This window comes from Macrobrachium rosenbergii, chromosome 11 (assembly GCF_040412425.1).
Source record: "Macrobrachium rosenbergii isolate ZJJX-2024 chromosome 11, ASM4041242v1, whole genome shotgun sequence".
NCBI lineage: Eukaryota > Metazoa > Arthropoda > Malacostraca > Decapoda > Palaemonidae > Macrobrachium > Macrobrachium rosenbergii.
This window is the reverse complement of record NC_089751.1, coordinates 33,893,240-33,920,360: the sequence shown is the minus strand read 5'-3', so window position 1 is coordinate 33,920,360 and position 27,121 is coordinate 33,893,240. Positions and strand designations below refer to the sequence as shown.

The 27,121-nt window shown below is 36.4% G+C and overlaps 1 protein-coding gene across 4 annotated transcripts in view; it reads right to left on the bottom strand.

Moving 5' to 3' along the window:
* The window catches only part of LOC136843307 (uncharacterized), a 166,811-nt gene that overhangs the window by 97,019 nt on the left and 42,671 nt on the right, over positions 1–27,121 (bottom strand). The window contains exons 1-2 of one of the 4 annotated variants that reach the window (XR_010854522.1): positions 3,466–3,755; positions 1,157–1,841 (exon numbers count right to left, since the gene is read on the bottom strand). The exons of 2 other annotated variants lie outside the window; for them this stretch is intronic. The gene's annotated coding sequence lies outside the window, so the exon portion shown is untranslated. Of the gene's footprint in view, positions 1–1,156; positions 1,842–3,465; positions 3,756–27,121 lie in introns of those variants that run through there. One more of the 4 variants, XM_067111543.1, reaches the window with a different exon arrangement.

The window sequence follows — 27,121 nt, the reverse complement described above, 5'->3', positions numbered from 1 at the left end:
TCTGCGACCAACATCAGTCGATTTACGACTAGGTACATAATCCACTGTTTGAGACAACAGAAGCAAACTAAATTTTTAAGGTCATTGGGATCGAACCAAACTTACTGATTTGTGAGCCGACAATGACACCATTGCTCATGATAGTGCTAGTCCAATATTAAAAGAACTCCATTAATTCTAATAATGTTCATTTATTCCCGGTGGTGTCAAGAATAATGTTGTTCGCAAGCTGATTTCCTACTTACAAGCGTCAACCACATTCAAATGCTTAACTATGACAATTCCTAAACATTTATCTAATATATTAATTTCTTTACCTTATACTGAAGTACAGGGACCATATAAGGAAACGTGTATAATGCAATACTCTCCCGTGGATCATCTGCCGATTATTTGCCAGAGATAAACACAAATGATACTTTTTATTTTTCATGAGCAACTGAAATTCTGGGGGAAATGGTTAACTTAGAGGCTGCCTTATTTTGAAAGAAATACTTGAAAAATTTAGAAAACCCACTAAATAGTTTAGGTTTTTTTAAACAAAGAATTAACATAACGGCAATGCTGACGTTGAAGTTTGTAGAGCAATTGAACAACTAATTCATAGAAGAATACGTAACGGTTGATCGTTAATGTAGACGTATTAAGGATTCCATAAACTTCCAGGAGCCCAAGTTAAGAAAGAAATGAACGTGATTGTACATTTTATGCACATCACTGCTCAACTACGCAGCTTAATGGAAGGTTTGTTAATCTCTATGATTTTCGAAACATGATACTGTAGGGTCTCATTGGAAGGGCATAAGCCTCAGAGCCTGATCAGACATTCTTTTTATGAAAGAGCAATAAAAACACTTTTTTTTTTTGTAATGAAAGGAGCGGTGAACTCAGGTATTTTTTTTAAGATGGAGCTGTTTATTCGGGTAATTATACAATTTTTTTTAACACAGGGAGGGAGAGAGTTTAATCAGATTAGCTCAGGTAGGCCTATAACGTCTACAAAACCCTGGTAAAGTAAAAAAAAAAAAAAAAAAAAAAAAGGAAGGCCGTCATAATTTTTTTCATCGCTATCATTAAAATATGAAAATGTATAGGCTGGGGAAGGGTTATAATTCAATAACTAATGTAATACTGTTCAGGAAAGTAAAAATACAAATTTTCATTGTTATCAGACAATTTATTTTTTTAGCATTCTCTTATTATCTGCAGAAGCTGAAATATATAGCAATGCTTTACATAACGCTTTATCAACATCCCAATAACAAGTAATAATTTGCTTTCATTTTAGAAATATAATTATCAGTTCCATTTTTTCATTCTCTAACCACTTTTGGTTACTACGGTAATGATTCATCACCTGTAACTGTACTGTACTATAATCCAGCATCCAACTGCCAAGGATGCAAAACCACAATAAACAGAGAGTTATTTCCTACTTTCGACTTCAACACCAGCAGGAAAATGTCAGCTTTGATCACGAGCATTATCAACAACAACAAGACACACTTGAATGTTTCGATGTCCTCTCGCGTACTTAAGACTGAAGTCACACTTCTGAAGAATTGGCGCCATTAATATCCTCAGGATTTCCTCCGCCGGAGAAGGGGACGGCTCCACTAGCTTGGCTTGAGATGCCTCTTCAGGCTGGGGAGGACCAAGAGGTCTCGTGACCTACAAGGCAGAGTGCAAGATTTCTTGTAGGCATCGGGCAGCCTGTTTTCTTTTTGAGAAAAAGAATAAGGCTTCATCCCTTGGACGAAATTGTCAGGAAAAGGAGCCAAATTTCCTCTGAGGGTCAATCCTCTTGCTCAGACCACGTCTGGGGGTATTTCAAGTTCAACCTAGAAAGAATGGAAATGAAAATTAGAGAAAATGACATATAAACGTACAGAGCAATAAAACTACTGTGGGTATACTAGTTTTCTAACCAACCTCCTTCCCGCGACTCTTCGTATGTACGGATGTATATATGCATGTATGTATGTGTGTGTGTGTGTGTGTGTGTATATGTATATATATATATATATATATATATATATATATATATATATATATATATATATATATATATATATATAAATATCATATATCATATATATATTTATATACATATGTGAGTGTGTGTCGCTAGCGCAAGAACCATATCAATTTAGATTTACCGAAGAACGCACTCCAAGGTCTTACTGTTTATAAACGTGTAAGATGACATACACTTAAGTCGATAGCGGGAAGAAAAAAAATTATGGCTTAGCGCAGAAACTTTTAAAACGCTACAGTTGAAGATATCAAGGCCACCACAGCACTGGAAAAATCAGTGCGCAATTACTTCCACCTTTATTATTCAGCAGATCTAGAAATGCGTCTTGGTTGATGTGGGAGTCGCCGAAAAGAAGTTGAGCGCAACCAAACGGTAAAGCTTATCGACAAAAAAATTTACCTACGGGATTAATTTTTTGGATTTCGCTCTTTCTTTAATGTGCAAGTATGTGCTTAACCAGCGGTTAGTCCTAATTTTGTCGGTTTATACTGGATGCAAGTACGAATACATACAGACAAACACACACACATAAATTATATATATATATATATATATATATATATATATATATATATATATATATATATATATATATATATATATATATTAATTTATACGTCCATATGTGTTTAACACTTCCAAACTATTCGGAAAGATCTTGTACTGTGGGAAGTAGATCTAGTCTTGTAGCTCTAATTTGGAGAAATGCACGTCATTAAATAAAACTCATCTTTCCCATTTTACTTCTATATTGACAAAGGTTAGAGAATAATTAATAAACAAAAATGTAAGCCAAATGAGGGAAGTCTTTGTTTGGAGATAAACGTTGCAAGAAAGCCGGGAAATTATTGACAGAATTAAATTGCTATACGAGAGTCAATGTTTGGCAAGATATTTCCCATAATCCGTATATACGCGAGGTGTAAGTGGGTGAAATGGACAGCTGCAACCGGAAATTTGTCCTTGAAACTTGAAAACGACGCTAAAAGCAACAAGGCACAAGGCTACTGTCACGTCCTCAATCACGCCTGCTCCACTATCACTTTATTGTTCCCTCTGAAACCTCTCATTGTCCTACTTCACCATTCATCATTCAGTTTTGGCCGAACCACATTCCATTATAATCACATATAAAACGATCTTGAAAACACTGCAACAATACCTCACTTCGATAACTTGGACGGTATCAACAAGAAACATTAATTATAAATAAAAACCAGTAACAAGAAAATTTAAACTCGAATGCTTGATTTACTTTGGAACATTATTCGCTAATATGTTTTAGTAGCTTTCGTTTAAATGTTGAAGGAAAAACAATCTCTAATACATTCAGATAATGAAACTAGGCATATGATACTAATTAAATATTCTATAAGTGTACATTATTATGTCCTTAAGAAAAAAAAAGTTCGAAGGTTGAAGCTTACCTCTTTCTCGAGTGAGTCCTCCTTCGATTTCTTCCTCTTTGCAATGAGGTGCTTCATTAACAACAATACCATAAACACAAGGAGTACCAGAAGTGCCACCGCCATTACTCCACTTTCAAGAGGCTGTCCGGAGTACACGAGCACACCGATCAGGGCCGTTGGCAAAACCAACAAGCCCACGAATAGGATTATATCGCAAACGTCCACCATGATGTCGAAGACGAAGTGAATACTACGGGAGGAGAAACGCAGACGAGTGTTTCTGTGTTTACACCTGGGCGGAGAGTGATGCCGCCTTCGACTGGGTTGGGCCTTTATACCGGAAAGTAGCCCGCGCGACCCACGAGGCGATGCGTAGGTAAGCTAGCGTCGCAACGACTATCGTTTATTTCTAATTCATTTATTATTCATGTCATTGCTCGTATAATACTGCCGCACTCATACTGATAAAAACAATGATTTAAATACTGTTTTGTTAATCTTCTTAAAACATAAGTTGAAAATTAAACGTAGCCTACGTGCAATGGAGGGGTGAGTGAGCAAAAACATTCCATCATATGACGTGTTGGGTAAAGCAGTGGATCTTTATTCAGCCTGAGCGAAAAGTTCCGGAATGTTGTGGATGTTGCATGGAGGAGCAGGCTGCAGAAGGCAGCTGGGTACCGGGACTTCAACGCTTACCTGGAAGATTCAGTTTTCTTCGAAGGTCAAATATTTTACGCAGCAATGGGTGACTGTTTTAAAAGCTTTTTGCTTTTCATTCATTCCAAGCAAATTACGTCAAGAGATTGTAGCTGTATATGAGTATACCACGCCAAAACTCTTTTCTTATTGAAGAGAAAGTACATATATAGCAACCGGTGACTATGGCAGATACGCAGTTGAAAAAAAAATCGTTCCGAGATTGGCGTTCCAACCTGAACTGACGAGGTGCGGTTATGTAGTTTTGTCCCGCGTGATTCACTAGAGTAATCCCCATTGCTTATGGCCTCTCCCTCTTTGTTGTTATTCCTGTTACCGTTAGCTCTTTTGCCATTTATTCAAGTTCCATCTGGTTTAACACTACCACTAAATAACATGGTGTGGCTTTGGGACAGTGGGATCATTTTGAGGCGAGACGATGCCGGGTATTTAAATTCGCAGACAGTATCGATAAAACAGCACTTCTGAGTAGGGATGTCAGTAATGGGAACTTCCTCTGTGAAACCGATATAGGAAAGAAAGGAGGATGAAGCATAGAATACATTACAATAGGAACATATTCCGATGAATTGCATCGTTTCAGGTGTTGCTGTCCTTAGCAATGTTATGATAACATAATCTCCCTCAATGTTACTTCAGTTGATGCAACGCAATACGAATTCTATTACGCGTGACGCAATAGAAAATTCTACTGATTCACTCAATCTGTATTCAAACGCCGCCAGTCTCTCTACTTCTCTGAAGGGGTTGACTGCAAACACGACGGACAGCATTCAAACAAGTAGAAGGTACGCGTCTTCTCAGGATCTGGGATGAGTCAAACCAATTTGAAAACAAGGACGGTAAGGTCATTCTCCGTTCGCTTTTCTCCTCTCCTTACGTGACTGTCAACGTCCCGTGCGTAGAATGTTTGGAAAGGAACACAAGCTATCGGGAATGAGGTTATCTCTCTCTCTCTCTCTCTCTCTCTCTCTCTCTCTGGCCCTAAGGAGTCAATGGAATCGCTCACGATCATCTAGCATCTAGATGGGCAAAGAAAGGAAACTTTTGTGTGGCTCTGTTGGCCTAAGCACCAAACCGGGTACCTGATTAGTAGTCAACTACTGTAATTCTCAGCTGGAAAATGGAGTTCATAAGAAATAAACGACAGGGACGTCCATTATTCTGCTAAAATATATTGTAATAAAAAACTCACTGCATATTCAAGGCTTTATTCAGCTGAGAACCAAACAAAAAATTAAAGAGGTCAACAGAGTAGTGTACACTGGTAATGTCAACGGTAAAAAAAATACGGCACAAACTACAGAAATGAAAACAACCATCCACTAACGACAAATACATAACGTAATCAAACATTCTGGCGGGTTATCAACATAAATACCAATCTACCACATATATATATATACATTATATATAATTCAAAACGGGAAGGTCTCTTCTTGATAATCCTCATCATTAGCGGGACGAAACCATTTATAGGATATGCTCATGATAAACAATAATAATCGATATAGTACTTATAACTTCAATATATTGCCCATGAACAACTATGCTCAATTTATGGACGAGAAATGCGCACAGCTGCGTCACATTTTCACGAAAGGAGTGCTTTCAATACTACGTCAGAATTCTGTAAGTTGTTTTCATTGCGAGAATGTGACATTGTATTTGATTCACAAAATTTTTTCAAAATAATTCATCATACATTTCATTATTACCTCTCAATAAACCTGACAACCATGTTTAATTTACATTATGAACGAAAACACAACAACACACAACAGGCAAAACAAATGATTTTGTGTTGAGTCCTTCAATATGTCTGTCGCCAACAGAACTGTGCGTCAAGTAGCCTAGAGAATGTGTCATGGATTTATATGCAAGAATAATTCAAGGGTAAATACAAGAGGCCCACCACAATAGCGGTTCCTTTGTAAGACCTCGCCGTGTATAATTTAGTGAAGAACAACGAACATTGTTATAATTCAGTTATGCAGGAACTACACTGAAGACACACAAACACAAACACATACACACACACACACACACACACACACACACACACACACAAGAGGAGAAAGTTGAGAGTAAATGTGAGATGGAGTAAGGTTATCGGGGTAAATAGAGCAATGAAATGTCAATTTGGACAGTGGAAGAATGAAAGCGGCTAATTCCTGTAGGTATCTAGGAGTAAATAAAACAAATGATAATAATATGAGAGAGGAGGCGAATCAAAGTATATGTGATGATGTGCGTGTGGGAAAAGACTTAAATCTATAGAAACCAAGTTTGGAATATATGAAGGGACTGTTGAGCTAACTCTCCTTTCTGGAAGTGAAGTGTGAACGCTGAACACAAATCAAAATGCAAAACGCTGAGAAGATTTTAATGAAATCTTTGAGTACTTGGATGGGCGACCACCAAGAAATGGCAGAAGCCATAAGCACATTAACACTTACAATTTCCTTGGAGCAAGGTATGGGAGTAGCAACCTCTTCTCCAAAAATCCTTGCTAAAAACTGGACTATTAGCATCTCCAACAGCCATTCCTCCATGGTGGAAACACATTCACATACTATGTGTGTGTGTATATATATATATATATATATATATATATATATATATATATATATATATATATATATATATATATATATATATATATATATATATATATATATATATGTGTGTGTGTGTGTGTGTGTGTGTGTGTACAGTTGCACGTAAACATAAACATGCAAGCAGGAGCTAGCGAATTTTCCACACTCATATTAAAAAGACAGATTCTTTTAATGTAAACTTTGATGTCGAGCCAAGTACTGGCGCACTTGCGGCCATTTAGCGCTTAAGACCGGAGAGGGAGTTGGAGTGGTTGGACAGCGCAAATTAGAAAATAAAGGAGATGACGTATTAAGATCTCAAGGTGGAACTGGAAGGTCGGAAACCGAGGCTTTGGAAAGGAGGTACAGTAAAAGGCTAAAGAAGACATCAAATGCAGCTCTAACTGCTTTACTTCGTTATGACACAAAACGGAAAGATAGCTTAAGAGACCGATATCATATTCCCGACGGACCTGAATGCCAACCCCCTCCACCCGTGGAAATCACTGAATGTTTCGAAATCATGCAAGGAGGTTTCCTAGGACGCTTCGCCGGAAATTTGGCACAGGTGTCCGGAAATGGCTGAAACTTCTTTCCTTTGTGGGTTTTCTTTACTTGTCAGGAAATATAACCGTTGTATTGATGAAGTCGATCATGACATCACAATTAAATGACAATGAGGATAATTTCGCTTAAATTCCTCAATCTCGTAAAAACGTTAAAAACGTTCGAAAAAATATGCAAATAAATAAATAAGTGGATGAATAATAGGAAACATAAAAGGACACAGAAGACAAATATATGAAAGGAATAATAGCCCAAACATTAGCTTAATAATAAATAAAAAAATTCCAGTTATAATTTAGTAAAAGATCAATATATTCCTGTCACATCTTTATAAAAGATGAACACATTCCAGTTACAGCTTCATAAAAGATGAACATATTCCAGTAACACCTTCATAAAAGATGAACATATTCCAGTTGCATCTTCAATAAAGATGAGCATACTCCAATCATAACTTAATAAAAGGTGACCATATTCCAGTTCCATCTTCATAAAAGATGAACATATTCCAGTTGCATCTTCAATAAAGATGAACATACTACAGTAATAAAAGGTGACCATATTCCAGTTGCATCTTCAATAAAGATGAACATACTCCAGTAATAAAAGGTGACCATATTCCAGTTGCATCTTCAATAAAGATGAACATACTCCAGTAATAAAAGGTGACTATATTCCAGTTGCATCTTCAATAAAGATGAACATACTCCAGTAATAAAAGGTGACCATATTCCAGTTGCATCTTCAATGAAGATGAACATACTCCAGTCACAACTTAATAAAAGGTGACCATATTCCAGTTGCATCTTCATAAAAGGTGAACATATTCCAGTCACAGCTTAAAAGATGAACACATTCCAGTCACAATTTAATAAAAATGAACATACTCAAGGCAAGGAAATAACATATTCGCCTCATGAAAGTTAATATTCCAGCAGTAATAAATCAAAATCTTTGTTTTACTTGAAGCTTAACATAAGACGCAACACAACCTTGTTAAGTCTACATAACCCCGGGAACAAATCAACGCCGCGAGTGAAAACCTTCTATCACAAGCTCAAATCGCCCCCCGGGGGAATTCCACTCGAGTCACCATTCTTGAAAATGTCTATTATCCAGAGAAAACTAAAACTGGTCTATCAACTGGCCCACGAGGCGTCTGTCTGGCAGGCAGGTTTGTGACGCACATTCGGTAACTGACTCGCCTAGCATCGGATACAAAAACTCGTTATCATTATTTTTATTATATTTGTGGCTTCAATCTTACTCCGCATTACTTTCCAGTCGAAATATGGTTTGGCGGGCACACACACACAGAAAGAGAGAGAGAGAGAGAGAGAAAATTACAAGCTTACGTAAACATTAATACCGCACAATGAACAGTTTCTTTACAACTACGAGATTATTTCACATTTTGCCCTTTAATGCACGAATTCTAATTGTATTTCAAGAAGTAGTTTAATGTATAGAGAAACTGTGTTTCCCAGGAACAAGGGAAACATTGCGTCAAGGGGGCGGGGGGCGGGGGGGGGGGGGTTGAACGTAAGTCTCGCTTAGATGGGGTACAGCGTTGAAGCTATTTACCAAACTAATATTACCTAACCAAATGCAACTTTACCCCATTTTACCCGACCGGGCAGCATTTTCCCCAGATATAACCAAATACCGCCTTACCCTGAGAAAAGCGGGACGCCATATCTTAAAAACTAACCATAGAATTTTCTTGAAAATAATCTCATTATGTTTCCCACACCCCAGTAACGGCAAGTTTTGCAACTTATCGAACCCAACCTAACCTAACCTAACCTAACCTAACCTAACCTAGGGGCTGGTGCAATACTAGCATACATCTCAGGAATTTGCTACCCGTAATGGAGGCTTGGCCCAGAAACTCATAATATATATAAATATATATATATAAATTTCTCACTTACCATGGGACCGAATCCCGGTCTTTCGAGTGAGAGTCCAGGGGATTAGCAATTCAGACACAAAGGTCATAAAAGAATTACTTAGGTTCCAATTTCTTTTATGACCTCTGCGTCCAAACTGGTAATGCCCTGGACTACTTGAAAGACTGGGATTGGTCCTGTGGTGAGTCAGAAATATATATATATATATATATATATATATATATATATATATATATATATATATATATATATATATATATATATATATATATATATATATATATTTACATATTGTGTGTGTGTGTGTGTGTGTCCTCCTGAGCCTCACAAGGCTCATAGGGCCAGTGCTGAACTCCGGTTTCTTAGGCCGACAACCAGTGGGGGAGAAGTCCTGTTGCCTAAGACACGTGGCCAGAGGGTCGCTAGGCCCGCTGTTTAAACCCCCAGCCTGAGGGCTGGTACCTATTTTCTTAATAACCCTCTCAAATTTTCAGACCACTAGGTTGGCAGGCTACCATATTTATGCAATAGTGCCATCCCCAAGCCACCAATGAGTGGTATGATTTGAACCCCGGTCCTCTCGACTGGTAGGCAAGAACCTTAGTTGATATGCAATCCAGGTTTTCAGGGAAAGGCGCTTGATTACATTTATTCAAAAGCTAAATTTTCACATCACATGATGCATTTTCAAGGCTGAAAGCGGTAATAAAATAATATAAATAATAGCACACATTTTTTTCCCTCAAATTATATAATAACTGTACAAATATAAGAACAATAAAAAGACAATTATATCTGTGTCTTTTTATTGTTCTTATATTTGTACAGCTTTTATATCACTTGAGGGAAAAAAAAGAGAAAAAATATATACAGTTATTTATATTATTTTCAGTCTTGAAAATGCATCGTGCGATGTGAAACATCGGCCTTTGAATAAATGCAATGTAATCAAACGCCTTTCCCTGAAAATCTGGAATGCACACACATATATAGACACATGTATATATATACACATACATACATACATACATACATACATACATACATACATACATATATATATATATATATATATATATATATATATATATATATATATATATATATCGAAGAGGGAGAGGGACAGGCATGTTGATATCATGACTTAAAGCTGCCGACGTTTCTGGACCACAAGTCCCATTTTCAAGACTAAAAAGACGAACAAATTTACAGTCATTAAAAAGACTCAGACAAGAACGAAAATAAAAAATTACAATTGTTATAAAATGATTAAAAAGATAAACAAGCACTGAAATACAGAATAGAAGGCACACCTATATTTCAAGAAGAAACAGTCGAATGACAGCGAAGGGTAACTTGGGGTTCCAGGAACACTCACGATAGGTATAGAGGTGTGACAGAGGACTGGGAGTTTTAACTGCGGAACAATCTGTATAATAAATAATGATTCCACAACCGTCAGAAGTTGGTCATTCGAGGCTCTACCCAACATTTCAAAATCATCATTTTTTATTTCATGTTTACATTTAAACACGTGGTCTCGTATGCTAGAGAATTCCGGGTTCGATACTTTAACACCTGTTCTGTAGCTAACACCACGATGAGAATCTATTCTCACCCTCAGAAACCTCCGTGTGCAACCGACACATGTCCCCAGGTCACATCTGGGGCAAGTGAATTTGTACATTACACCGGAGGTCATTAGTGGGCTTGGCTTTACTTTGTATTTAACTAGAGGGCCAATCATTAAAGGGTTTCTTGGTATTAGCTTTAAATTAATAGCTGGAATATGGCGATTGATGATTTTATATAATTCTTCATAAAAAGACTTTTTATGTACTAGTGGAAGACTGGCAAAAAATGGTAGTTTTGGAACAGTAGGTAGAGCGAATTTGGGACTGAAAACTTTGTTTAAAAATTTGTTAACGTTCCTAAAGAAAAGCTTGGACGGGAAGCAGTTGTCAGCAAAATACTTTTGGAGATATATTATTTCCTATTGGATATATATATATATATATATATATATATATATATATATATATATATATATATATATATATATATATATATATATATATATATACGCTCAACCTAGGATCCTAGGATCCTCACTAAACTATCATTTCAGAAAGGCAAACTAAGTCTACAAATTTTGTTAAGTTTTGTGTCTGATTGGCTTACGAGTGGATGCTACTTCTATGCTGGATTTCGGTCTTGATAAACGTCTGTTGAGGATTCAGTTTTTTTTTTTTTTTTTTTACTTTCTTTCCGTCAGGAGTTTCAACAACAATGACAATTTTTCACCGTTATGTACAATACAATCTAAATAGTGCATATATTTTGAAGTCCATTATTTTCCTTTCCAAAGGAGCTTAAACTCCATGAAGAGAATTCTCAAGGCCTAAACAATCTTTCTGACACGTATTGGAATATTATAAGCTACTTTACATCCCCCCATCTCCCCCCCACCACAACATTGGGCTTTGTTCTTTTGTCCTTTCCAGGCCCCACCTGTCCTGGTCCTTCCAAGGGCTCCCAATGGCACGGGACCTCTCCGAATTCCTGTCACCTGCCGTTTGATGTCAGCAAGTCCCACTAAGACGTCATTCTCATTTTAATATATTCGGACCCCAAAATTTCAACATTCCTATCCATCGATGTGCTATTACCAGTGAAAATAAATATCGTGTGCTTTTTTTTTATAACTTTACAACCCATTCGTAATGCAACATTTTTACTAGATGTAAACAAAACCATTCAAAAGATGAGCAGCAATTTTAACATTTACACAGTAAACATACCTGCGTGCATCACGGCATAAGACTAACATGCAAAATGAAAAGTCTCATTAAAGAATAATTTCAGTTTCTTTCTGAGTTGTAGATTCACTTTAGTGATACATTCTTGGCAATTACAGTTCACTCGAAGACATCTCACTTTGGTTCCCTAACTTTGTTGATGTTAAACTGAGCTGGCATTGTGCCGCCGGCTTTCAACTCCATCACCTGTGTCGCTATACCATTGTTATCACTATTTGGTCACCTTCAAGACCATTAATAAACGAACAAATTACAAAATATCAATTTACTTCCCAAGACCGGATAAATTCCAGAATACAATGTGTATCAACAAAGGCATCCTTGCTAAAATTAAATGAAAAAAAAAATCCATTATCCTTCGACTAAAGAAAAGAGTCTAGGTGAATAACAAGGAACGTAAGTAGAATACTACGCCATTCAAATAATCTAACAATAGTACAGTAACAACCAGACCCACTGCGTGCAAGCTGTCTTGCTGCAGAGGAACGTATTGGAAGGGTCGCTATCGTACGGCGCTACCACTCTGCTGGGCCCGCGTTCCATTCTCCGACCGGCCAATGAAGAATTAGAGGAATTTATTTCTGGTGATATAAATTCATTTCTCAGTGTAATGTGGTTCGGATTCCACAATAAGCTGTAGGTCCCGTTGCTAGGTAACCAATTGGTTCTTAGCCACGTAAAATAAGTCTAATCCTTCGGGCCAGCCCTAGGAGAGCTGTTAATCAGCTCAGTGGTCTGGTTAAACTAAGGTATACTTAACTTTTGCAGAGGAACGTGCATGCAATATGCAGGAACACGTCTGGCTAAAAGCGCTCTAAGTTTAAAGAAAAGTTTCTTCAGTACGGGAAAACTACGAGCATTCTTCGCATTTTTCCTTTACAGTGCGAATTCTAATGTTATTTCAAGTAGTAGTTTAATGAATAGAGAAACTCTGTTTCCCGGGAGCAGGGGAAATACAGCATCACTTGAGTGGGGACACAGCGCGTAGCGTATTCACCAAACTAATCTTACCTAACCAAAAGCAACCTTACTCCACTTTACCCTAGCCGAAATGGAAGCTTGGCCAGGAAACCCATATATATATATATATATATATATATATATATATATATATATATATATATATATATGTATGTATGTATTATATACATACATACATAAATATATTTTATCTATACATATATAGGTATATTATATAATTATACATAGATGTATATATATATATATATATATATATATATATATATATATATATATATATATATATATATATATATATATATATATATATATATATATATATATATATATATCGTCGTAGAGCTAGAGGAAGGAATGAAAGGAGTTGAAGAAGCACTTTCATGTATTTCCCACACCTCCTCACGGTCACGTGATACAAAAAATCATTATTTGTTACAAAGACAGCTCTGTGGCAGCAATACATAAACATAAAAACTACCGTACCACTATTTAAAAACTACATGCCTAAAAATGTTGCTTACAAGTAGTTCATTCAGTTTGTACATCCAGGGGCTGCTGCTGATCAAATCTACACGAGTTTTCTTTATTATACATGACTCAACAATGTTTCTTTTCGTGATGTCTTTACAGAACATGATCTCTTTAGTTTCTTTCCAATTTATGGTGTGGTTGCACTCATTCATATGTTGAAAGAAACTTTTTGCAGTATTCCCCCGTTCTGACATCATATCTATGTTGTTTTAATCTTGTTTCGAGATCTTTCCACTCTGTCCCACGTACTTTTTATTACACTGATTGCAAGGGATCTCATATATGCAACCATTCTTCTGTGGAGAGGAATTCCTGATTAACATGTTCTTAAGTACATAGTTCTTAAAAACGACAACTTTAAATGGTCTCAACAGCCCAGGGATGGCCATAAACTGGTTACAGTATGGCAAAACAAGAAGCTTTTTCACATTAAAATCACTCCTATGACCAACTTCATAAAAAGTTTTTCTTGCTTTACAGACAGCTCTGTCAATAAAATCACGAGGGTGTCTAAGGTTTGTTGCCATGTCTCGGACCTTCCGAAGCTCAGCCTCGAGAGTCAGGCCAACTAACCCACAGAGCCCTTAAAAACACAGACGAAAATACCATCATCTTCGTTCTCGGTGATGGTTTGAATAAAAATGTATGTTGGAATTTTCTGTGTACAGGAAGTCTACGAACGCAAATTCCTACATACATTCCTACATACACGAAAGCGCTTGGTCATCTTTCATTCCTTCCTCCAGCTCCACGACAACTTATAATTTCGCAAGCTCTAGCGATAGATCGTCAATATATATATATATATATATATATATATATATATATACATACACGTCCGAAGCACACTCAACCCAAGATTCTCACTAAACCATCCTTTACGAATGGTATGCTAAGGCTATAAACTTTTAGTCTTCTGCCACTGCAACGAAGAGGCTTCGATATTATCTAAAAGCGAGCGACGTCTCCTAGTGATACATTAAGCTCCGCGAAGACAAAGAGAGTAAAGTAAGTATACCTTAGTTTTACCAGACCACTGAGCTGATTAACAGCTCTCCTAGGGCTGGCCCGAAGGATTAGACTTATTTTACATGGCTAAGAACCAATTGGTTACTTAGCAACGGGACCTACAGCTTATTGTGGAATCCGAACCACATTATAGCGAGAAATGAATTTCTATCACCAGAAATACATTCCTCTAACTCTTCATCAGCCGGCCGCGGGAATTGAACTCCGGTCCATCGAGCGACAGTCTGAAGCTCAACCGGTTCGGCTAACAAATGGCTAGACAAAGAGAGGAAGAGGCCCGAACAGGTTACAGAGAAGACAGAGACGGAATGCGGAGAATTCATGATTAGTTAGTCACAACTACAAGGGTTCGATATAACACTTAGTTCTTCAGAAATAACATTCAGATCTATATAAAATAACATTTAGATCTTTAGATATAACACTTAGATCTTACATGATAAAAGCCACCACTACCAACTCTCGTTTCTCTCGTTCGAGGGCCCTGAATTTGTGTGTGTATATATATATATATATATATATATATATATATATATATATATATATATATGTGTGTGTGTGTGTGTGTGTGTATATACATATATATATTATATATAGATGTATATATACAAAATATACATTATCATATATACATATGCATACAGTGTACATATATATATATACATACATATATATATATATATATATATATATATATATATATATATATATATATATATATATATATATATATATATATATAGACACATACGAGTGTATGTGCAACAATAATCTCAAATAATGCATCATTATATATCAGCATCACTAATAATAATAATAATAATAATAATAATAATAATAATAATAATAATAATAATAAAAACATTGAGGATGTCATGGGTGTAGCACAAACGTGAAGAGACTGTTTATGAATTAGGAAGAAAACACCTGAACGAGTCCCAGAAGAACCGGCTGCCTCACATTATGAATTACCTTTGCGTTCAATGTACCATTGTACGTAAACAAGTGCTCATTAGAATGTTGCTCGTAAATTCGTAACACGTACGGCTTTAAGTGCGACTCGATAACGACAGTATAAAAAAAACAATATATACAGCAGAGATGAAATATGGCAGATTTATTAATGACGTATTAGAGATGGCGGAACTGTATATATACATACACACACACACACACACATATATATATATTTATATATATATATATATATATATATATATATATGCATGTGTCTGTATGTATATAAATATAATATATATATATATATATATACACACAATATACTCATGCATTTTTTGTGAAAAACACACACACACATGTATATACACATTCACACGTTTTCTTATTGTTTGTAACGTGTAATATATCTTAATTCTCATTATTCATCTCTCTATCCACCACTTCTCTGCTCTGTTCATTTATATAAGTAAAACTGACTATAATAACTTGCTAATGATGTCCTTGGCCTACTAGCCTGTTGCTGAATAATGTACGTATAATAATATCAACGTCATTGAATAACATGATAATTTATGTTTCGATTGTAACCAAGAACACGATACGGAAGATCATTTGTTTTGTCAGCGTTTAATTCGCCTCTGAAGGATAACAGAGCAGTGCGCAGTATCTCTGAAACCCCGTACTCATCAGAAACAACACCTGTTTTATATACATAAAAAATAACACTTTTCTCCTTGAAATTATCCTTATTGAGAAACGACGCAATGCAGAACATCCACCTGCGCCGCGAAACAATTTCAGCATGCTGTTACCACGGTCATTTTGCGGTTGCAATACACCATATTGAGCTACGTAGCAGTTTCTTGTACAGCTTACGTTAATGCGAATTCTTGCGACTGTACGCTGTAAATACAAAACAGCACTCCACCGTTTTCGTTTTTAAGCTGCGTTGCTGCTGATGCTGCTGCGTGGGCTATCATTATGATGATGATGATAAGTGGCACTAATATTTACACAATAATATTACCAATCGTCTTCTAATTCTTTCTTGAACTCAGCACATTGGAAATACGTGTAATACTCAAATAGTCACTAACACATATGCACTTCTTCATCAATCCATGCGTGGTTTCAGATAATAATAATAATAATAATAATAATAATAATAATAATAATAATAATAATAATAATAATAATAATAATATAATTATTATTATTATAATAATAATAATAATAATAATAATAATAATAATAATAATAATAATAATAATAATAAACGATGGCAGTGGCAGAAGATAAAGCATAATTACTAATAAATATGAGGAAAAACCAATAATTATACTTTAATAATAAAATCCCCCAGAGAAGACAATCCTATCGCATGTAAGTTTAATTAATGTACACTTTCGGAGTTCCTCATTGGACGGGTTGGTATCGTTCTCGGCTAGTACTCTGCTGGGCCCGCGTTCGATTCCCCGACTAGCCAATGAAGAATTAGAGAAATTTATTTCTGGTGATATAAATTCATTTCTCGTTATAACGTGGTTCGGATTCCACAATAAGCTGTAGGTCCCGTTGCTAGGTAAGCAATTGGTTCTTAGCCACGCAAAATAAATCTAATCCTTCGGCCCAGCCCTAGGAGAGCTGTTGATCAGCTCAGTGGTCTGGTTAAACTAAGTTATACTCAACTTAATGTACACTTTTGGGCTTCAACAATCTTGGATTCATCTACAACTAATGATACCTTGTGCACAAGTACCATTGAAAAGTAGTACCTCTACGCTAGGTATCATTAGCTGTAGATGAATACAAGGTGGTTTAAGCCCAAAAGTGTACACTAATTAAACTTACAAGCGTTAGGATTGTCTTCTCTGAGGGATTTTATTATTAAAGTATTATTATTATTATTATTATTATTATTATTATTATTATTATTATTATTATTGGTTTTTCCTCATATTTATCATTGATCATGGATTATCTTCTGCCACTGCCACCGTTTATTATTATTATTATTATCATCATTATTATTTGAAACTACGCATGGATTGATGAAGAAGTGCATATGTGTTAAGTGGCTATTTTCCATAGTACCCCAGACTTCGATTATAAAATGTAACAAACACACGCTAACATACATAAGTCTCAACTTTATACACATATATCTATAATACACATATGCATACACAAACACAAGTGCATATATATATATGTACACATATAAAATATATATATATATATATATATATATATATATATATATATATATATATATATATATATATATATATATATATATATATATACCTTATTGTTAAGATATACCCCTCCTCTGTAGCTGCTATCTAGCTAACTTATTTAGAGGATATATTTTCCGTTAGCTTATAGCTGGCGCCAATATGGCGGAACTCCGTTGTTTTCACTCATAGGGACAGAGAACGCATGCTTTCCCAGCCTACAGGAAATGCCCACGCCGGGTAGGACAATGAGCCTCCCTCTTAAAAACCCCCCTTGCTACCAGAACACACCTAGATTTCCCTCCCCCGCCCCTTAAAGATCGTACGATGCGGGAACAATACTCATCGCCTGAGATGGGGTAGCAATTTGTGTTCAGACAGCCCAATAGGCGTATTGAGCTTAATGGATGCGGTAGGATTTTATTCTGTCAGGCCTTAGCCCTAAGGTCTCCTTTCCTCTGTGATTTTGCTGGCGTATGACTCCTTGCAGGTACAACTGCCCCCCGCCCCCCCAACGCCGAATGCGCTCTGCTTTTCCAAAAAGCAGGAGAGAGACTTTTCTACCTTGATCTGGAGTGGACGCTCTGCTGGTCCCTCCATCTCCGCTGGTGTGGCGATCGCCGACTACAGACAATCCGATTGCAGGCGCCTATAACCATCATAAAAGGTTCGTACATTGCGAGTAGTCAATTGCCAGCCCTGTCCCTTGTACTTAACTCTTTAATTTCCATTTCTTTTAAACTTTTAACCTATTCCTCCACGAAACAATCTTCCCTTTGTCAAAATCTTGCCTGTATCCCCTGCCTTGCCATTTATGTACTTTGAATTCGAGTAAAGATCCCGATATAACAATCACTTATCCCTCCACCAGTGCAATCTAAGGGCTATTTAAGTATTTAAGTTAAGTGAAAACAGCGTTAGTTAACTTTGGGCGCGTATAATTACGTGTTCATCGTTAACGCACACGCGGCTCCGATTCTCAGATCATATTTACGTGCTTTCATCAAAAGCACCTTCTAGGATACGTTATGTGTTGTATTTAAGAACGTATCTCCCGTAATCTTCTGTAGGGAAACTCCATTTCCCTTAGTTTGAGCAGGACTAACGAAAACGTCTCTTTCAGGAGGAGACACGAAACATGTGGTGCGATCGAATCCCCATGCTTCATACCTCGCCTGCCACCCAAATTGAATTAATTCCTGGTCGTAGTTAGAGAAGTTCCCGTTGTGGCCAACTATTTTCATGAAGTATTTCCTCCATCCTGGAACACCATCATAGGCATTTCTATTCCACGTAATCAAGGCAGACTGAATGTAGTTATTATCATTGAACTGATTATTGCAGATTGGCCCCATTTCTATCTACTTGCTGGTTGCCAATTCCTGTCATTATTGTTACTGTGCCCTGTTCTGAATCTGTCCCTCAGTGATTTTGTCGTATGGTGTCTAACTGTTGATTTGCTAATGTTAATTTGCTAAGTTCTATAAATAAATCACTGTAAATTGGCAAACGAATTCTAAATTCCAATATGGCGACCTTCCACCTTAAATTATAACTCCAGGAAAATTCTGAGGTAAGTCTTCAATTAAATCCCCTTTTTGATTACAAACTGGACTCCTTTGGTTCGTGGCTGCATCAATTATACTTTTGTGTGTAAATTCTCATCTCACCAGTCCAGTCTGTAACATATATATATATATATATATATATATATATATATATATATATATATATATATATATATATATATATATATAGAGAGAGAGAGAGAGAGAGAGAGAGAGAGAGAGAGAGAGAGAGAGAGAGAGAGAGAGAGAGAGAGAGAGAGAGAGAAATTAAATGTACATAGACTACTGAATAAAATAGTGACATGAAACAACAGTAAGAAATAAAAAGTCGGCACACAAATGAGAGAGAGAGAGAGAGAGAGAGAGAGAGAGTTAGTTTCTTATTCTCAATACATTAGGTGAAGCCATTACCTGCAATGAGGATATTAGGTTTCATGTAGAATATGGAAATAAAGAGAGAGAGAGAGAGAGAGAGAGAGAGAGAGAGAGAGAGAGAGAGAGAGAGAGAGAGAGAGAGAGAGAGAGAGAGAATTAGATTCTTATTTTAAATACATTAGGTGAAGCCATTACCTGCAATGAGGATATTAGGTTTCATGTAGAATATGGAAATAATCTTTTACTGCACACAGAAATATTTTCAACTTCATCAATACTTACTGACAGAACTACCCTTCTTAAATGCAAACATCACAAGGACTTATCTCATTTATATTAACAAAAATGTACATGTAAAAAAAATGTATATGAAAGTTGATTCCCAGAAGAGTAGAGGAGTCAGTTCTCTGTCTCTCACTCTTTTTATGCATACGAAGAATGAATAAATACCAGGATAAACAAGATCGAACCTGCCTTCTACAAATGGGGGAGGCAGGGGGGCACATTTTTCATGCGGATAAAACCGGTCAGTCTCAAGAATGGGTAGAAGGATTTCCCCAAAGTCAAAAGACTACCAGGTCAACCAACTAGCGACCCAAAACGTGTTCTTTTCTGCGCAGGCAAACACTGGGTAGGATTATGGCGTCAGGAGTCCTGGTGTTCAGTGCGAAGCTCATCCTGTATCTATTATGATAAACTGTAAACTGAAACTGTCCATTGCATAACATTCAGTTTTAATACTTACGACATCTGCACCTATACGTAAAATGATTCGTTATTGTGCTATTTACGGGTTTTCTTCCAATAAAGGTGAAACGAAACAAGGAATAACTTTTCACAACTTTCCAGGACACCTGGAAACGAGTGCTATGTAAAAAAAAAAAAAAAAAATATCCAGGAATGCATCTGGGTTGAACATGTCAAACCAAGACCTTTAGACTTTGATTTCCCTACGGGAAGGGCTGTGGTCACGAAGAGAGCAACAGCAGGTTTGTTTCTCAGGAAGAGCGGCATACGCGGTTACAAGTACCGCAGAAAAGATCAAGTACGAGTACAATAGATTTGCTTAGCTTCCGTGGCCACGAACCCGTCAGGGGACTACATGTTGTTTAGTAAAAACGTATGAATTAATAATGCGTATTTTTACGGGTGTTTAAAATTCTGTGGCCGTCTAATTAATGGGTAAATATTATTATGGTTATGAATTATTTAAGGGAATGATAAAAAGTTTAATCAATTATATTCAAGCTTACTTAATATTCCGGTATCTGAATAATAAATATAGAATTTTTAAGCTACAGACAACCTTTAGTATTCAGAAAAATTAAATCATGTTACCTACTTTGCAGGTTAAAAATTCATCAGTAAAAATGTCAGGAGTATGAATTGAGTACAAAAGACATACGTAGAGGTACATTGTTACACTGCTCTGATCTGAGAAAATACTCGTATATCTACTGAACATCCTGGTTTGTGTGAAAACTAAATGATCGTGTTGAATTTCTTGGTGCACTTTATGCAAGACCTAGAGCAACCTTCACTATGTTTTCACAAGTTGTAATGGACTGTGCAATAACGGACTTAAAATTTTAAATCACAGTGAGTGGGAGGATGGCTGGTGCACCGGGGCCGTCTACTCGTTCTTTTTATTTAGATGGTGATTATTGGTACCGTATGCTATGAAACTTAATTGATGAAGCTGGTCTTAAATATTCTTCTAAAGTATTTCAACTTTATCATGAGAAAATAAGGTTACATACAGTATGTGGTGTTAGAATTTTAAAAAAATTACAAAATTGCAAAAAGAAAAAAAAAAGGCGGACATTTTGAATTTCAAGCTAGCATGAGATCGATAACTTTTTCCATCATCACAAAGTAGTCCTTACCTGGAAACACAGATAAGGAGACAAGAAGACTGTATCTATTTGCACTAGAAGTCCTAAGATTCATCAAATTTAGTGCGGAAAACTTTTAAAACCGCTCTGACACGGTAGTGGGATCCTAATTTTTCGTGTGTGCAAATTATATACTGTCTGGATTCTGGCATTAGGCAAAGTTTGTTCTAGTAGAGAAGCACGACAAGTAAATACTAATCGTACAAGGCTGGTATTTATTTAATGTATTTTAACTTGAACAAAAATGAGGCTCAAGAGGAACGCGTAGAGAATTACCGGGGAAGCACACTGCCAAATTGGGGAACCCCTTTTCGCTCTTTTTAAGAATAATTATTATTGTGATTCCAAGCCTGGTTGTTACTGGTCGAGGAGAAACTCACAGAAGTCTAGTATTGTGCTAGAAAACATTTCACAGAAGTCTAGTATTGTGCTAGAAAACATTAAGTATTTGACAGCAAAACAAGCCCTTAAGGTAATAATAAAATAAGTAACCAGCAGAGTACAAAAGTCTACACTTATTTCAAACACTTATCATTCTCCAACCATCAGGATTAACTATTATGTTAGGAACGTGCTCGAGGAACAGACTGTCTTCCACAGACTGAACACTCGAGTGTGAAAGGAGAAAACAGAACAAATATATAACCTAATACAGGCAGATCTACAAATATAAGTTTATCCATAAAAAAGAGTAATTCCTGATGGTATCAGTATCAATAATACTATCAGGAGGACCAGTCTCACTGTGATAGAAGGTAAGACAGCGAGGAAACCCCAGCATTATATTTATGTAGATGCCTTACAAAGTGAGCAGCTCAGATTCGCTCTCGGGACGCAGTCACCAACGGTCCTAATGAAAGAAACTTTTTATACAAAAATTATGCATGGGCAGTTCTTATTTACTATCGCTGGGAAGGCACTCTTATCTAAAGCATAGCAATCAGGGAAGCCGCTGACATTAGTGGCGTACGTGCAAGAACAGCAGCATTATGATATGATCGGGCAACACATGAGTATCACCTTATCTACAGATGTAGAAAACACGTCGAGCCACATATAGTTTCTGACGTCACTGGATAACAATATTTTTTTTCCGAGCGCTGTGAAAAAAATCATGAATATCACCTTGTCTGTAGATGTAGAAAACAAGTTGAGCCAGTTTAATTTTCTGACGTCATTAGATAACAGAATATTTTTTTCCGAGCGCTGTGAAAAAAGTAACAATTTACTGTCAGATATTCAGAATCATTTGGTACAGTGTTACCTATACAATGCGAATTATGGGGCAAGATAGGCTAACAGGCATCCCTATTTTTTTCCTATATAACTTGAAACTGTAAGAATCATAAAATTAATAAAATAACAATGATCCAAAATGAAACATTTTACGGTCATTGAGATTCACGTTCGAGCTCCTGTAATTATGCCACGCAATGATGCACGATTCTTTATCTTCACAAAGTCATGAGAACACGCTAAGCAAGTTCACTCATCCATCCACTGCCTGCAGACGCAGTCTCACAAAGGTTACCCTCCTCAAACATTTTGTTTTAAGCGACTTTGGATATACAGGTACTTACAAGCATTTTACATGAGCTCCCTTTGCATACTCTTTGAGCACATACATTACCTTCATTACTAAATGTTCTTAATAGCTTAATAGTCGAACTTCTGGGCAGTTGTTTCTTTCTTCTTTTCATGTTTAGACATATTTCAAATTTAAATTCGCTATTTCATACCAATATTTGTGTACACAGATTAATTTCAAGTTAATTTCTTCAATGTTTTTTTGTGGGGTTTGTGCAAGTCTCGTTCAAAATTCCGGATATGAGCGAGTCGCGTCTTAAAGAATTCGACAGCTGTTTCTTCCTCAACAGAACGTTTCTTGTTGGTTTTTACAATTTGAATAAATTAATAGTTCAATTCTTGATCATGTTAATCTAAGCACTTCAAGTTTTTAATCCCAATCTTCCATGCGTAAATCCCAGATTTAACAAGGTCGCCCTGAAGGAATGTGAGAACTGCATTCGATCCTTTGCTAAGCTCCCAGCCCCTGCTCTTCTCTCTCTCTCTCTCTCTCTCTCTCTCTCTCTCTCTCTCTCTCTCTCTCTCGACGGTTGGCTCAGGCGGATTGAACCGGCGCGGTGTCTTCCTTGGGAAGCCTGGCATGCCGAAAAGAGCATCGGTAATTCCCAGGAGTCTTTGATAAATGAATGCGCTTTCATCAGAGCCATTACAAAAGTATGAAATCACGTTTCCTGATGCCAGGTTTCATTAGTCAGGAAAGTTCATGTGAGACTATTCTGTGTACTAATTAATATTCTCATAATACACAATGCTGTATTGTGAATGTATTGTGAAGTTAACCTCAAAGGTGGACTGACAAATATTTAGTAATATATATATGTATGTATGTATATATATATATATATATATATATATATATATATATATATATATATATATATATATATATATATATAACAATGCCACGAACGCCTGCTAAGTAAAGGATAAGTCGAAAGGCCTAGCACCACTCCGTCGTTTGACTTTCCTTCGTGGCATTGCCTTTATATTCATCACGTTTCATATTTTCGTGATTCAGTTATACAGTATATATATATATATATATATATATATATATATATATATATATATATTTATATATATATATATATATATATATATATATATATATATATATATATATATATTATACTCGAACTGTTACGATGACTGTAATGCACTTAACACCATAAAGTTACTTTTCAATGTCGGATTTATCCTCCTCTACAAGCCTGTCATATCCTGGGTCGTTTGAGAAAAGCGTACCTCAAACAATGTCATTGTTCAAAGTAGTTTAAACTACGTGTTTTGAGGGCGGGGCTCAAACGTCGGTCTCTAAGCGTGAGCTTTTATTTTTAATGTGTCCAGTTTTATTACCATTCAAGGCTAGCTGCATTAAGCTCACGACACTCCTGAGTAAATGTGGACTGCTTTAGCTGTAAGGACATTATTCACGTATTTCCCGCTGGTACTTCTTGTAGTTTTTGTTATAGCGAGCAACAAAATTTCATTTATAATCTATTAATGCTGTTTAGCGCATACCTCTCATGTGCCTGTATGTAATTGTTTTTCTCTGAAACGATCTGGGAATTACTATACCTAGGGTCGCTGTTACGAGTGTGGAGCAAACGTGAATGTACATTACGTTGTTATTCGTTGCGACACCAATTTACGGGAATTAATCATATCACAATTCGACGTAAATGCTGACTTTTGCTACATTTACTCTACTCTTATCAGGTCCTCTAAAGATCATTCTTGAGAAGAGTTATGTGTTCCTTGACTTTATTTCATGTTAGTTTTTCGTATTGGTAACTTTCACCTACTGTACCCGCCGAAAATATGATAACATTTGCATTAAATCTCATGTCCTTTGCTATGTCCAACTCATTCTTTTAACTTGGGAATAACACTCGTCTACACTTGAGTACAGAAAAACATCAAACAGACCCGTCAGTTAGCCTTGGCAAGTTATTTTTCCAAAACTGGCAACTCCTTCCTCTTTTTTTCTAAGTTATTTTTCCAAAACTGGTAACTCCTTCCTCTTCTCTCTCTCTCTCTCTCTCTCTCTCTCTCTCTCTCTCTCTCTCTCTCTCTCTCCACCAACGAAATCCCCACTCGTAGGTTATCCCCGGAGATGTTGTTTCGAAATGTTGGTATCCGTTTCCAAGTGGATTTTAGTACTTTTCCTTGAAATTCTTGGCACACTGTGACTCTTATAGCAGCATGTTTCTTCTTTCTTTTCAACATGCTTTTATTTTTCTAAAGGGGTCGCCTCCCAGAATTTTTCTCTGCGTTCGCCTTATTACAGGATTACGCATACCACTAATGAAACAATGTGCTTCTGCACTAGAGCAAATTATAGACATTCCATTTATCTAATTGGTAAATGGATACATGACACCTGAAAGACCGAATTTTGCTTTAAAAAAAGGATTACAAACAAAACGGGAAGGTGAACGCAAACCCTTATTACCCTTAATAAAGTACCATTGCAATTCCTATATGATGAAAAAACTACACGCCAACAGGACATATAAAATCCATTCAGAGAGGATTTTAACTTGATATGTCGAAAAAAGTTAAGTATACCTTAGTTTTACCAGACCACTGAGCTGATTAACAGCTCTCATTGGGCTGGCCCGAAGGATTAGACATATTTTACGTGGCTAAGAACCAATTGGTTACTTAGCAACGGGACCTACAGCTCATTGTGGAATCCGAACCACATTATAGCGAGAAATTAATTTCTACCGCCAAAAATAAATTCCTCTAACTCTTCATTAGCCGGCCGGGGATATGTCGAAAATGAGAGAGAATTTCTCAGTCACTGGTATTTCAATATAATAATGTCAGTATCGGGAAACTGGAGACATTCTTTTCAGCTCAATCAGGAACTAATATATCGCCATTTCGTCAGTTTTGGAATTTCTAGAAATGGAAAAGTTAACATTGATATTCAATTCAGTTTCATTTCAGTAGGAGCATCAGCACCATCTCCTGTGTCTTTCCACATCAATACATGTTATACTACATGCCATTCCCCTTAGAAGGCTTGGGTCTAGATCAGTGGTTCTCAGTCATTTTTTAATGATGGCACCCTAACTAACGTAATCATGACCGTGGCACCCCTTCTCCACCATCCTACCATATCGCATGAATTAACATCTTATTTAATGAGTAAAATTATCACCCATACTTAAACCAAAATCAGCACACCGTGCGTGCAGAAATATACTGTACAAACAAAGAGCATATCAGAAGAATTAGATAAACATAATTAGAGTAAACACACTGATAACAATTATATGAAGACGTCTGCAAACTTTTTTTTTTTTTACGAATGTTCATTGAAATTATCTAACCAAGACAAAATTCATGACAATCTTGCGGCACCCCTAGGCACTGTCGCCACGACACCCAGTTTGAGAATCAGTGATCTAGATGGTGGGTCCTTCCGATTCTCTACAAGTCTTTTCAGTTGAGGTTGTTCGTCCCTCACTATTCTCCACCAAAGCTGAGACCCACCACTGTAGAGTAACTACCATGCAATTAATTACCTTTGTAAGTCAACACACACAAAAGGGATTTTCCTCTATAGCCAACCTCTTATGGAAAACGATAAAAATTACGAACTGCAATACAGGTAATTTGTGAAGTCCTTACAAAGAACATATGGGGATACGCCTAGAGTACAACTACTGATTTCTGCTTGCCATCTTACCCAAGGTTTATGATGCCAAGCTACTGACGTCCGGTACTGAAGGGAGGTACCGTTAATACAAAATTATATTACATATACGTATATATATATATATATTGTGTATATATATAAAGTAGATTTTCCTGCCTATTATATATATACATACACACACACACACACATATATATATATTTATATATATATATATAT